Source organism: Nipponia nippon, unplaced genomic scaffold, assembly GCF_047370975.1.
Source record: "Nipponia nippon isolate SJK-2023a ecotype South Korea unplaced genomic scaffold, ASM4737097v1 scaffold_10, whole genome shotgun sequence".
Classification (NCBI taxonomy): domain Eukaryota; kingdom Metazoa; phylum Chordata; class Aves; order Pelecaniformes; family Threskiornithidae; genus Nipponia; species Nipponia nippon.
Genome location: NW_028262291.1, coordinates 12209002 through 12223677, shown reverse-complemented (window position 1 = coordinate 12223677; position 14676 = coordinate 12209002). Strand labels below are relative to the sequence as shown.

The 14676-nt window shown below is 35.9% G+C and overlaps 1 protein-coding gene across 21 annotated transcripts in view; it reads right to left on the bottom strand.

Moving 5' to 3' along the window:
- IRAG1 (inositol 1,4,5-triphosphate receptor associated 1) overlaps positions 1-14676 on the bottom strand; it is a 126251-nt gene that overhangs the window by 79339 nt on the left and 32236 nt on the right. For 11 of the 21 annotated variants that reach the window (XM_087744933.1, XM_087745023.1, XM_087744872.1 and 8 more), the window contains exon 1: positions 2344-2744. The exons of 6 other annotated variants lie outside the window; for them this stretch is intronic. The gene's annotated coding sequence lies outside the window, so the exon portion shown is untranslated. 4 more of the 21 variants (XM_087744887.1, XM_087744893.1, XM_087744942.1 and 1 more) reach the window with 4 other exon arrangements.

The following is a 14676-nucleotide window of genomic DNA, read 5'->3' as shown; positions in this document are numbered from 1 at the left end:
TTGAAATCGAGGAGCTTTCACATCTGTCTCTTCTCAGTACCAACTCCCTATACCTCCGTTGCCATACTCTGTCTTATCCAGGTTTTCAAAAAGTGATTTGACACCATACTATCATTAAAAGCTGTCAGAAAGCAGATTGATCCAAAGGAGGATGGAAGAAGCTGGTGCTAAAGATTGGAACTACGAATCTGGCTGCTAGATAATTCTTAACTTCCACTGCTTTGGTCCCAGATAAATAGGGCTATAGTTATGAAAACTGACTCAAACATATAAAAAGATAGGAGGTAAGGAGGTGTACAGGTTTCATGTCCACAGCTAATTTAGAGCTTAATCCAAAAGGATGTAAAGCAGATGGATTTATATAAGTTAAATGCATTGATAATCCTAGGTTCTTTACCATAATGCTGATGTTAACACACAATTTTCACTATGTACAAATGTGCAATCTGTACTTTTTTGTATTAAATTACACTCATTGTCATCATAACATCTTTACTGAAGATAAATTTACATAGGCACTGTATAATATATTCTACGTTAGAAAATAAAAAAGGATTGTATGGAATAAGAACAACAGTTGCTGAAATGGTACAAGGTATCATTTATTAGAAATATATACTCAGTTCAGACGTGGAGGAGTTAGATAGAGATTAGTTATTCCAGCCCATACACAAAGTTAACAGCAGCTTATTAAAACTTAAATGCCTTCTAAATACCATCTAAAGTTGCACATCCTTGCACAAGTTGAAGGGGTGCATACAACATCACAAGTAAAGTAACATGCAAGACCAGCAAATCAGAATGAAGGCCTCTGGAGGCTAGAAAATACAAGAATATTAAAAGAGCAAGGACTGTCTAGTATTCAGCATTTAATATATTGGTCTGTTTCTTAATTTCCACTGCTAGTTCTAATAAACTTAGATTTCTGTGGGTTGTATCATTAAATTATTAAGCTCCAAGCTTGGTATAATTCTTGATTTAGGATATAATTGTCGATTTAAAACATGAAGGTCAGCTAGGAGATTAACCTAAAAGTACTAAGCTGTTCACTAATGATAGTCTAGAGAAAAATAAAAATAAAATTAATTACAAGTTTTGCAACCGGATCTGAAATGTTCTAACAGGTAAGATTCATTTATCACATTCTCTTGAAGCTGGATGAAGTGAACTTTCATTAAAGTATACACAACACCTACCGTATTAAATATAAATGCAGTAACTGTTAGCACTTGCCAGAACACTGTCTATGCTCAGAACTCTAAATTCACCCAATCTTTGCACAGCATAAACTAAAAACTACTGTCTAATCAGTCCACAAAGATGGAAATTCGCTGCTGATTGCAGAGAATTTTTCACCAGATGAAACCATGCTATATACGATTTGAAAAATCAACTCACTAACACAAGTTATTACTAATACGAGTTAGTAACAGAAACCTGAGTCTTCAATTTCAGCTATCATTTCCCTGTACTGACCTCATTCTTTCATATTGTTTACATACTGCTGTCTGAAAAAAGAGCTTAACATACACATTAGTAAGACAAAAAGAGTGTTTTAATTTGCCAAGAAAATAAAATACACTTCAGTGCAGAGTATCTACCAGACAGCACAGATAAAACTGAAAACTGAAATCTCAGGAAATATAAATATTGTGATTTTTTTATACTGAAGCAAACATGCTTTAACATTTGAAGGTGGGGGTTTTTTTCTGTACAGCATTCCAATTAGACACAACTTCAAGGTATTATTTTACCTCTAATAGGATTAAAACCAAACACATACTATATAAAGAAATGGCTCTGGAAATGTCTTTTTAAAAGATAGGTTCCAGACACAAGTAGGTAATCCATCAAAGTGAACAACTCCGGCACTGTTAAAAGCAAGCATGTGGGAAGGAAAGTCACACAATTAAAAAAAAAAAAAAGAAAAGAGAAATCTGTTAAATATCTGTTTCCCTATAATATGTATTGCTGCTAACTAAGACTCTCTAATGATTTGCACAATGCACATAACAGTATCTGGGAATCAGGTTGCCTTGAATTACTGACTACGTACCTTTATTAATCAAGTCTCAGTATAATTAACACAGCTTTTTCTTTTTCATTCTTGTATGTTCCCAAAGAGTACGTAAGAAGAACTAGGTTTTGTTAACTACACCCATGTTTTAAGCAGCTAAAATTTGAAGAAGAGGTAGAATTTAAAGGGGGTGGAGGGGAAGAGGTAGAAAGAACCAACTACTCGGTATCACAACAACAAGGTACTGTACCTTTAAGGAGGAAATATGGTTCCGTTCTGTTTCACAGCTGAAAAAGAGCTTATTCTCGGTTATAGAGATTACTTACCTAAAACTTCAGTTATTCCTCTTTTTCCCTTCAGGCCAGCCTCTCTTTCACTCTTGGGAGCTTTTACCATTTAAGGTCAATGTTAAATCTGGCTCTAGTAACTAAAGCTGAAGCAATTTTTAACTCAGAGATCCAACAGGCTGTCTAACATTAAAATGAGAGTTTAAATTTAAAGCAACTCTTCAGAAAGCCTCTTTCTTGCCTCTGAGAATTACAGAATAAAAGGCTTTCCTATTCTGGCATAAGTACTCCAAGTACAACGCGATGCAGACATCCCATCAGCATTCTTCAAGTTCACTGCATATAAGGCTCTACTTACTCATTTCTGATTAAAATAGGCAAGTAGGAAGAACAGATGAAATAGTTTACATCATGTTATGTTAACCCTTAGAATTTTTTACTGAAACAGCTGCTACTATTTTTCATCCACCCCTTCTCCCCCCCCCCCCCCCCCAGCTTTGTTTGGTCAGAAGGAGTCTAAATTAGAGAGCCAATGCAAGGCATGTGAACTTTTAAAGAACATTGGCTTTAGTCCAGTCATGAGCTCTGCCCTCCACTTGCAGAATATGAATAATTCCCATTGAAGTCCACAGAAGTTGCTTGTATCCCTTGAGAGAATGTAGCTACAAATGGGGCATGAAGAGGGAAAAAAAAAACCCAAAACCAAACATTTACCACACTATATTCAGGTACCTGCAGAAGAATCGCATGCATGTGATTCAGAGCTCAGCTCTGAAACAGACATAGATCTTATTCCAGCCCTTTAGCCAATTCAGATTATTTATTTATAAGTGTTACAACTACATCCACAGATCCTAAGAGTTCTGCTTATGCCAGGTGCTGTAAAGTTGTTAAATACAAGCAAGCCAAACCCTGTCCAGAAAACCTTTCACAATTCAAGTAGAGACAAGAGAGCTGATGGTAGGAAATGTCAAAAAATTGCACCAGAATGTATGTAAAATTATTAGATAGTGAGTTTGGAGGGGACAATTAGATAGTGAGTTTGGAGGGGACATATTGGGTTGCTTTAAGAGAATAGAGTAAACTGTGATACTAAATTAACTTCCTTTTGATAATGGCTAATAACAACATCAAGGCAGAAACAGATCAGACAAAGGAAAGTAAGGATTTTATGATTTGACTTGGAAAGTACACTCCATAGGGGAGTGATGCCTGGAAACACGAGGATGCTTGTAGGAGAAGCGGCCAAAGTTGAGTTGATTGCAACATAACACAGTCCCTGTAACAGAAGGAATTAAGAAGCCAGACACCTCATTTGTGCCATATCAGGCTTGATCTTGTATTAGGAAGTCTGTTATTGTACACTTAAGACATTCTTTGTCCCCAAAATCAATATAGTAAAAAACGTTTTGAAAAACTTCTAACATTGGCATTTAAGCTTGATCCCAAGATAATGGGAGTAACAAGGTGTTTCAAAAACCATTTCAGGTTTTTATCTTCTGTGTCCACTTACAGTCCTTTGCACCATTACTGGCTCTCTGAAGACATTTTAACATCTCCTTTAATCTTCTTGAATTACTATTTTATTATGCACTATTTTATTACGTTTTGAAATATTCTCTTGTGGCTCAGCATGTTTACAGTCTTCCATCTAGTTATCTGCAACTACAGAATTCTTACTAGCATCTGTAATTCATCATTTTTCAGTTTTATTTTCTCAGAATTTCTAGGCCACAAGTGTCAAATGTTTAATTTCAGAATTAAATCTGCATGCATCCCTTTCATAGCAAAGACTGCTTTGAACCCAGTTTCGGCAAGAAAAAATTGCTTACTGCCTTTTAAAGGGAAATCCTCTGGGAAATAAAACTTTTTGATTAAGTTGCTTATTCATTGGTCTAGCATCCTATAACCAGTGTTGGCCAAATTTAGCCAAAATTTCTTAAAGTAATGGAGGTCTCAAAATATTTTCAAGTTCCTAGAAACTTCATGAAGAACTCAGTAGCTTGCAAAGGAGATGTAAGCTACCGCCCCTACTATGGGAGAAACCTATAGCAACAGAGTTTCGGTTCTCTTTTGTTTGCCCCATCCACTTGCACCACACCAACCTGACTCCTGCTGTTTAGTAGTATTTAGGGGACACAGAACGACCCTGGAGGTACCCATGAGAAGGGGAAAACAATGGTTCCATCAGTCTTCAGCTCCTGAAACTGCTTGTGTATTTTTGCATCCTATAGCATGCTCAATGCTTTGGCAGGTGTTTTGCCCAGAGATCTGTTTAACATGAATGATCTCTGGCCAAATGCAAGTGAAACTTGCTAGCTAAATTCTAAATTTTTGAATGAGGAAGTCTTAGCATGTAACAATAAATTATTTTAACTAGATTATTAACATTGTATAATGAAGGCATAGTTACAGGTACCATGTAAGAAACCTTTTTTATATAGCTTTTTTGTTTGTTTGCTTTGTTTTTGTTTTTTAAGATCTGGTGAATCCAGCTTCTTTTAAAACATTTCCAATACAGATGACTGGCCACATACAGTAGCAGCAAACTCTCCCCCGCTTTCTCACATAGCCCAACATATTTATGTTGCTGGTATTACGGTAGTGTATAGTATGAAATTATTATTTTATAATATTCTGAAGTATCTCAGAGTAGCTAGATGTAGTTCTCTGGGGGATACATATGGCCTGGCAGTGGGATGTATGTACCTGCACCAGTTAACTTCTTGTCTTCTTGATTTTTCTCAGCTCTGTGACTTATGAAAGTTGTGATGCAGTACGTATCAACGCTGTTTCGTGAGTTGGGCTCCCTAAGTTTAAAGATTTTTACTTGTGCCTTTGAAGAGAAAAACACAAGCACAAAAATCACAAAAATTGCTTATTACCCTTTCTGCCCATACATAATCGTCATCCATGTGACGAAAAAGAAGCGTTATTGCTGATAAAGTGTAAGCAGCAAGACATGATTATATGCTCTGTTCTTTATTCAGTGACTAAAGTATAAAGATTATTAATCAAGCAATCTAAAAGTTTGCAGCAGAAGTGATATTTGCACTTAAAACTGGAGTTCTATGACATGATTTTTCACATTTCATTTTAAAAACATCCCAGAAGTATTTTTATCAGTTAAGACTTTTGTCCTACTACATCTAGAACGCATTTCTGTCAACCTCAAGTCCACCTCACAAATGGCAATAAGCATTGACAATTTATTTATTGAATCAATTGTATCAGCCATCCTCACCACCTCATTTCTCCTCAACTGCATGAAAAAACTAGTGAACTGAGTCTCAAGTTTATGCCCGAGATTTCCTGTGTGCCTTCATTTTCTTGCACAGATTTTTTTTACTAATTTAAATACTTAATCAGGCATCAGATTTGTGTTTTCTGTGGGTTTTCTGGCTTCTATGTTGCTAATGCTATAGTGCACACAAAAGTCATCTCATCACACACGCTGGCATCCATTATGCAGATCACATTTACGTATGCAACTCTAACACTGTGTGGCAATCTTATCTGCCAGCTTCATCCAGACAGGAGAAAAAAAACAAAACAAGAACAGGTCTGATAAGTAAATCCATTACAAAAAAAATATACAAGGCAAAACATGCAATAAACTTTCCACATCTGGGACTCACTCATTCTGCTGAATACTAAATCCTGATTAGAATCTAGAATACTTCAACTAAAATGTATGTTGGTTCAAGAGGATGGTATTAGTCAATATTCAGTCTACCAGTCAGCTGAGCAGCTATGCTAGATTATTTATACAAAATGTAACAAAACTTTATGATACTTTTAATAATGTTAATGCAGCAACTTTTCTAGATGAGTCTTCAGAAAGGCAGGAGTTTTGCCTCCAACTTTCTACAGCAAAAGAGAAGGACTTCATATGAATCAGAAATGTTAAGTTAAAAGAATACGCAATTACAGAATAAAACAAAAGCCTGCAGAATGAGATAAGGAGACATACGCTAGAGCCCAGTCATCTTAAAGAAAACATTTATATTGACAACAGCGTAAATAAAGTTTGCTTTGAGGTCATACAGATGATCCTGTAAACTAGTCCATGTTATGTGGAAAGATTTGAGACCTTAGAGAGAAGTACTCAAAAGTGCTTGCAAAAAACCTACTAATTAAGCCACAACAAGCCTTTTTATTTATAAAGCTAACATTTTTCACAGTCTCAAAATAGCCAGTTAATAATCTCTATATGAGAAACAGACAGAGCCCAAGAAACAAAATGTCAATCTGTTTACTAGCATTCATTGCCAGATAATCAATAAAATGATCCAAACTGAAAAACACAGTTTAAATGGCCAAGTCTTTCTGGACAAATGTTACACAAAGCATTTACAGAAACCATTATATTTTCATTTCCCATATTTATGTCTTGTCTTTTTTTTTCCCCTCCCTTTAGAAAAGTTGTTTTAAAAGTGAAGTTCCAATAAAGGCACCACATTAAGACGTTTATAACAGTTTACAGGGAAAGCAAAGCAGTATCAGAAATCTAAACCTTTGTGGGCAAGGAAGTTATTCTGCTTCCATGCCCTTAAAAACTAGCCTGCCAAGAAGCTAAATGTATCGAATACTTTTTAGCACACACAGTCTTCCAAGGTCATTGATGCATTTCACTTAGTCTAATACTGTTTTCTGAAGTTCTGCTTTAATTTCTGTTAATAGCAATTGAAACCCTAGCATGTGTAAAAGTAATCTGTTTAACATGTTGTTAAATGATTGCCTTGTGTTCTATGGATAAACCTTTTGGGAAGATGATCCGAATGAAAAAACTGCACTCATGCTTTTGATACGGGGGGCGGGGGCGGGCAGGCAGGGGAAGAGTTTTTCAATCAAAGAAAATATTCCAGAAGACTTGACACAATCATGGCCACTGGGTGAGAAATTACCCATAGAGAACGCCTCTCATTAGAGCTCATTTTCTATTTTAATTTTGGGGGCTGGGGGAGTGGTGTTGAAAAGGGATCTACAATAGCAGGATTCCAGCAAAAGAGGAGGGATGAAATCTTACAATTACTTTTCTGGGGATCTTTTTAGAAACCTGAAGAGGTTAATACTCACTATGACTAAGCTCCATCTTACCTTGTCTGTGAGAAGTTAGGCAGAAGAATTAGGTGAAAAAAATCCCAAAGGATCACAGGCTTCTCCTTCCACATGTATGTACATACATATAACAGCATACTACTGTACTCTAAAGTACAAGTGAAGGAGACTAGTACTGCACGCTGATCTAGGCCAAAACAGTAAATTTATGCTTCTTCCTGAATTCAGTATTCATATTGAAGTTTGGATTTCCTATCATATTCCAGTCCAAGAAAAGGGAAATTAAAATATTGCAAGAAGATACTTTAATCCATAGAAAGAAAATCATGACTCTGCTTTTTCTTAGGAAAAGGATGCAAGACACATTTTTTAGGCTTTAAGCTGACATTCCCTTGCTGAATTAATCCTAAATAATAATTCTTAATCACATGTGAAACATGGTATCAGCATATATCCTACCCATATTGATCCAGAATGCTTGCAGACTCAATTAACAGCCCTAAGTTTTAAGAGTTAGTTGCAGGGTGAATAATACATTTACCATATGGTAAAAATAAACTTATCAGTAAGTAATGTGGGAAGCTTTTATCAGGGACACAGTAACTGATCTCCATTCCTACAGCAGAAAGTAAAAATAAGTACAAACCATGACCAGAGACTGATTTTGGCTAATACTTGTTTTCAATGCTGGAATTTTACTCTTTGTCATTTATTCTAAAATTTCCAAGCAGCTTGTGAAAAAAAAAATACGGATAGAAAACTTATTCCACCTCTACCAGTAGAATTCTAGAGAAAAACCTGAACTCACATTTTTGTTGATTGGATGACTGCTGCTGCCAGACTGTTGCAGAGTTCTTTGGATGGTTCGTGTCTTTGTACTTTTTCTTAGAGAAGTTTAATGTAGTACACTTAAACATTCTATTGATACTCTTTTTTGTTTGTTTTATAGATAAAATTGGTTGTCACTTTCCATTGTAAAACTGCAGTTTTACAGTTTCAGTTATTTGAGATATGACAAAATTATGATCATTTGGGTTAAAGTGATTGACTTCAAAACACTGATTTTCAGCCAGAATGGTTTGACTGTTTCCCAAAAATAAGGTAAAACTTATTATATACACTGAATATATGCAAGAACATTTTTTGAAAATTTCAGCAAAGTTACTTGATGTTTTGCAAAAAAGGGGATTCAATCTGTGGATGCAACCACAACTTTTGCTTGTCCCTTTGGAATTACCCAATTTTTTTTTTTTAAGTCTCAGATAACATTTCTACTAAGCACATGCTGAGAGTTTGGCAGTTTCAGAATACAACATTGATTGTACATATTCAGCATCACCATATTTGTATGTACATAGCTAAATGTTTGTCTGCCTCAAAGAAGCATCGCAGGGAGAAAGCTGGGATTAACAGAATCATTTATTCTATTTTTTCCTAGCTTCACATAAAAATAGCTGCTGGACATGGGACTGGTGCCTCATTCTTTGCCAATGCTTAAAAGGATGCATTTCCAGTAAGAATTTTTGCCAGATCACCCTTAAAGCACACTGCATTTCTGTCATGCCTCCAGAACTGCCTAAATCAGTTTTATGACTTGTTGCAAAGACATACCAGTATCAACATGAGACTCTAAAATATCTTTCCTCTGCCTGCTCCTTTCCACACTCTTCTTTTCATCCTTCCCTCTGATTTAGATTGTATCTTTTTCACCTCAAATCCAAAACCTAATACCCCCTCTCTACATTTCTTCCTATACTTCAGTCTGATTGTAATTTCCTGGTGGGTGTTTCCCTAATGGGCAATCAGGTGACCTATTTTTCTGTATGTTCTCTTCCTAGGATTCTCTTCAAGGTGAATGTCCTAGTCTTAAAAGACACAAGTGGCTTTGTTCAAACACACCAGCAAAATCAGGGGTTTTTTTGTTTGAGTTATGGGCAAGATTTTCTATTTTTTGTAGACATATTCGTCATACACAGAATTATAAAAGAAATGGTTATCTATTCTTTTAAAAGAAATGTTAAACCTAACAGCAGTCTTGTATAAAGAAAATTAACACCAAAATATCTGATAAACAGATACCCTAACCTATATTTAAATATATATATTTTTTAAAAGTCATCTTATGATATACTGAACTTTCACAAAACAAGAGACTGACACGCTTTTACTAGGAAATGCATATTCAGAGCCGGATCATCTCATACTGCAATATGGCAATGAAACATTCATCAGTGTTGTGTTTTAATCACCAGAGCAAGTGATTCTGCTTTTTGAGATAGTGTTCGCTTTATTTAAAACATACGATCTCCATCCACAACTGCTTCAGACCTTTCTTTTACCTACTATCCCATAAGAAAACAAACAAACAAAACCTCACAAATACAAGACAAAACCAAAACAACTCCAATACTATTTAGAGATACCTACCTGAAGAAAGGGAACATAGAAATAATAGGGGAACTGTGAGAATCCAGTAACTTTGATGAGATATGATGATCTTGGAACTGAAAGAATTAAACTAAATATTAAGCATATTAATTAGCCTTGAGTCCAGCCATTTTATATTCTGATGCTGCCATTGTAGTAAAGTTTAGAAAGAAAAAAAAATTACTAGTGTGATATATAACTGTGCCAACAAGTACACCCACGTATATAAATTAAAGATGGGTGTTATATCTGGGAGTGTCATAGTACCATGCTTTGAAGTGAACGTTGTGGCATAAGGTACCAATATTAATAGGTGCACAGTACTCCTGCAGGTCCCAGGCTGGTAGCAAGGTCACATTACCTCTTTCTCCCTCCAGTAGGGTTGGAGCAGAGTGAAAACAGCTTTTCTATTTTTATAATAGAGATCAATCAGGGCAGGCTGAAAGCCACTCCACTTTTTGCCTCCTATTCCACAGATGTTCATCAGAGCATCTGGGCTTTTACCAGAAGGACGAGAACAGCTGGCAGCAGCTTGGCATCTAAAGCCCCCTTCTTCCACCCTGAACAGGATTCAAACACAAGCATGTGCTCAAATCCCCTAAACAGTGCACTATAAGGAATGTAAACACAGCATGGACAAAAACATGCTCCAATCCTCCACACAGTGATGGAGATGATGGTGGCGTAGGCTTTGACAGATTAATGTTTTCCCTAGAACAAGCTGCATAGCTTTTACCAGGGGAAGGAAGAAAACTATTCAGTATTGCTTCATCATTCTCTCTTGACTGACAGCATTAGTTGTATCTGCAGAAGATTGCTTCAGTTAGGAAAAATGACTATCAGCATTCCTTTTCCCTGGAAATGCTCCCCCTGTTTCTTGAGTTAATCACACATGGCTTCACAGAGTTTTAGGTGCTGTCTCTATTTTCCAGAAAAGCCATGTACCTGTCCTAGGTGCCTGCATCATTCTCAAAAGCAGCTTATCAACTGAAGCTTATGACTCCCCTTCCTTCCCGACTGTGAGCCGCAAAGCATTTCTGGTTTCCCTTCCCTCTGAAGTCTGGCTACTGTACAATACAATTCAATTACATGTTCTTTGTGGGAAGAGCTGGAGAACAAAAGGCAGCTGTAGGCAGAGAAATAAACTAAGGGGGGGTATCAGTTGTAAAGTAGCCAATTTCACAGCAAAAGTGCTGAGTTGTATGACATTATGAGTGAGACAAATTATATAGCTATAGAATTATAGAATTCCAGGCAGGCTGAGCACCCTTCTCTGAGCTGTTGCTCCAAGCTATGCAAATGTACTTACAACTTCACTTACTTGACATATATTTTTTCCCCTCAATTGTAAGTTAAGATGACATTTGTCTTTTGAAACAATACAAAGTTTGAAAAATAGTTATTTCCTTGAGGAGAATATTCTATTTGACAATTTTTATCCCTCTTTGTGCACTGAAACCCGTATTTCTTTTGAACAGTTTATTAATACCAGAAGGTATTTAACTGTACAGGATAAAGGAACTTGCTCAAGACACCAAGAAAAATATTTTTTTTCTGGTTTGATTTCTCATTATAAATACAATAAAATAACCCTCATTCTTGTCCTCATCCTCAGAACCTGCATGGTGGTCTTTCATACCAGAATCAGTTATGCCAGATACTAGTTATGCCACAAACCGAAAGTTTCTTCACTGCAGTAGTTTTAAAATTGCTTTAACAGTGTGATGACACCTTTTTGGTATCACGATTTTTTTTTAAATTAATGTCATTAAAATATTCAAGCAATACAACCTACATTTATGCAGCTGTATACTGCAATTTGCATATGATTACTTATATGGACAACTATGTCTTTAAAAATGTATGTAAAATACTTTTTACACTCAGTTACAAGCATGAAATACCAGAGACCAAAGTCATTTACCATAAAAATATGCTCCTCTATAAAAGTCACTTTAAACAAGTGTAGTAGCCCATAAAAAAAGAGTATAATATCCTTTAATATTTTCAGATGGGTTGGTGAGGAGAAGTAGTAAATCAGAGGACAGGTAGTAAAATCATAAACTAGAAAAAGGAAAGCAAAGAAAGCCTCCAAACCCTTTGTTTACCTGATTCACAAACATGAATCCTAATTTCTTACTGAAAAAAGCCAGGGAAAAATAACTAATGCAGAGGTAAATATAACCTGCTGATTTTTTGTTAAAGATAGCCACTAAAAGTTAACAATACCTTCTTTTGAAATCTTCATCCTCTTGGAAAACTACGCAGTTGCAGTTCTGACAGGAAGCAATCATCATTTTAGAAGAATAAGAGACAATTAAATCAAAGGTATCACAGGCACACAAGGTTATGTTCCGCCCTCCCCCCCCCCCCCCCCCCCCCGAAAAAAAACCCAGGGCTTGGGTGAAGAAGAGCATGCTAAATATCATGGTTTATCTATCTACCTTTTTGACTACACGGGCAGCTGCTTTTTAGAGACCTAAACTACTGATTTCTGCAAGTCAAAGTTTAGTCCAGAGGACAACAACAAAAAGCATGCTTAACAAGCACATTAGAATACTGGGATGCAAAGTGCTGCTTGTTCACTCTAGTATTTGATCCCTCTTTGGAGAAATTGGCTAATACTTTCTGATTATATGTTCTTTACATTTACATTTCCTAGACTTATTTGTTTCTTTTCAGGTTTTGGTCTCAAATGGCTGCTAGTCCTTGTATTCTTGAATCTATGCTAGATTCTTGTATTTTCTTAACTCCTCAAAGTCTGATCACGTTAAAATGTGTATTGGTATTTGTTTACAGAGGTATCTCTGTTCTACTTTGTTTGCAGAAGAAAAATGGAATGCAATTATACATATAAAAAGTTAAGATGTAAAATATCATATGATCAGCTTGCCATCTTAAAAAATAAGAAACAAAGACTTAAATGAGCATGTACACTTGTTTAAAGTGACTTTTATAGAGGAGCATATTTTTAGGTAAATGCCTTTGGTCTCTGGTATTTCATGCCATGCAATTTTACAAGCTACAAAAATCAGAAAACACATATAGCTAAATCAGTGCTCTGTATAAGTCCATTCTTTTCCTTTGGTAAGGATACATTAGATAGAGCTAGATATAGCTGTGTAAATAGAGTCTAACACTACACTGGACTTCTGTAGAAGTTTCAGTAGAATTTGATCAGCTTGAATTTCATAGGGATTAATTCAAATCTGGAACTTAAAAAAAAAAAAATCAATCTTTTGTGTTCTGAAATGAAAACCAAAATACCTAGTTAGAGCTCTATCATATAGGTAACAGAGAAATATGAGGGGCTGCAATTCAGCCCCTACCTGGGCTCTGCTTTTCTGCAGTTACACATTGTCATCCTAGATTTAGAAGGGAAGGGAAAAGCAACCACAACCACCACCACATCTAGCAGCTTTTCCCCCTGTCAAAACAATAAAACTTAAGTACAACAGCTGAACAACAGGTTCTTATCTGCACACTCTGGAAAAAATTTCTCTCAAATCCAAATTTGGCAGCCAGTTTAAACTAAGTGTGCAATCCTCACTCACTAAGAGTGCCCATAACTAATAATCTATACCAATTATAATCCATTCTATCACTAGATGACCAAACTATGCCTCCCATACTTTTTATTTTAAACTACATATAAAAAGCCTACTGGTACTTCCAGGGAGAAAGCAGCTCACCATCAAACAGAAGAGGCAACAAACAGAAGATGTTTACACAAATGGTTTGGTGATTAATCTGTTAAACCACGTGACATTGGGAAGGGGCAATAAAAAGTGTGCAAAAGTCACACACACATACCCTTAGTGATTTGAATTTTACATATAAAATTCTATTAACGTTCCTTTGATTTGTGGCAATAAGCCTTCTTACCAATAGGAAGCCAACTGGAGTTATGTGTAATTGTTCTTGCATCATGGATTGGAAAAAAGGTAATAAATTAATGCCAAGCAAAAAAGGCTGCTTAGAAAGTCTTTTTAAGCTTTTCTGCTACTTTTACCACAGACCCTATGTACACATGCAAACTAACTGGAAGTCAATGGAACATGTGTAATGATTTGGGGAGCTGTTATATGTATCAATGAGGAATAATAGATCATACAATATTATCACTATGAAAACTGCTGTATCCATAGTTTATTTATGCTAGTAGAGCATACATTCACCAAGCTAGGAACAATGGTAAAAGCTAAAATTTCTCTGCTGCTCTGACTAAAACAGTAGAATGTTAAGGATATTGGCTAGTTAGAAAGAGCTACTACTTTTATCCTTCTCAGGGATGGGGTGTGAGAATCACCCTTCCTTAAACAAGGGAAAAAAAAAAAAAAAAATAGGAGTAGTCCCTTGGGAAGGTCATGCACTAAGTTCACAGAAACAAATAAGAAACTAGCATAATCTTCACAAAGCTGGGAAAAGGAACGACCATAAGAAACATGCAAGGTAAGTAGCAAAAACCTAGTCAGGATAAAATGTACTAAGTTGGACAAACTTCATGGTTTAGAAGACAATAATGATGACAGAGATCCTGGACATCTTTCATCCCCTAGAGTGTTTCAGCAGATGAGAGAAGACAAAGGCAAAGGCAGATTTATTTCTTTTCCTTGAAATTGGGTATTTTTCATGCCATTAAATAAAGCATCACGTTGTTTTAGGACTCCCTCAAAACTATTGTTTCTTGTATTGCTCCTATCATTTTTGGAAGACTTGAACTATAGCCCATAGACAACATATCTATGGAGTAATGCGAGGAATCTGTTAGTCAATTACTTACCCTCAGAGACAAACAAGACAGAAAACCAAACATTCAGGATGTTTCCAAAACAGTTGGGATTTAGACTCCTACTACTGTGAAGCAGCAGCAGAGGAAAAATG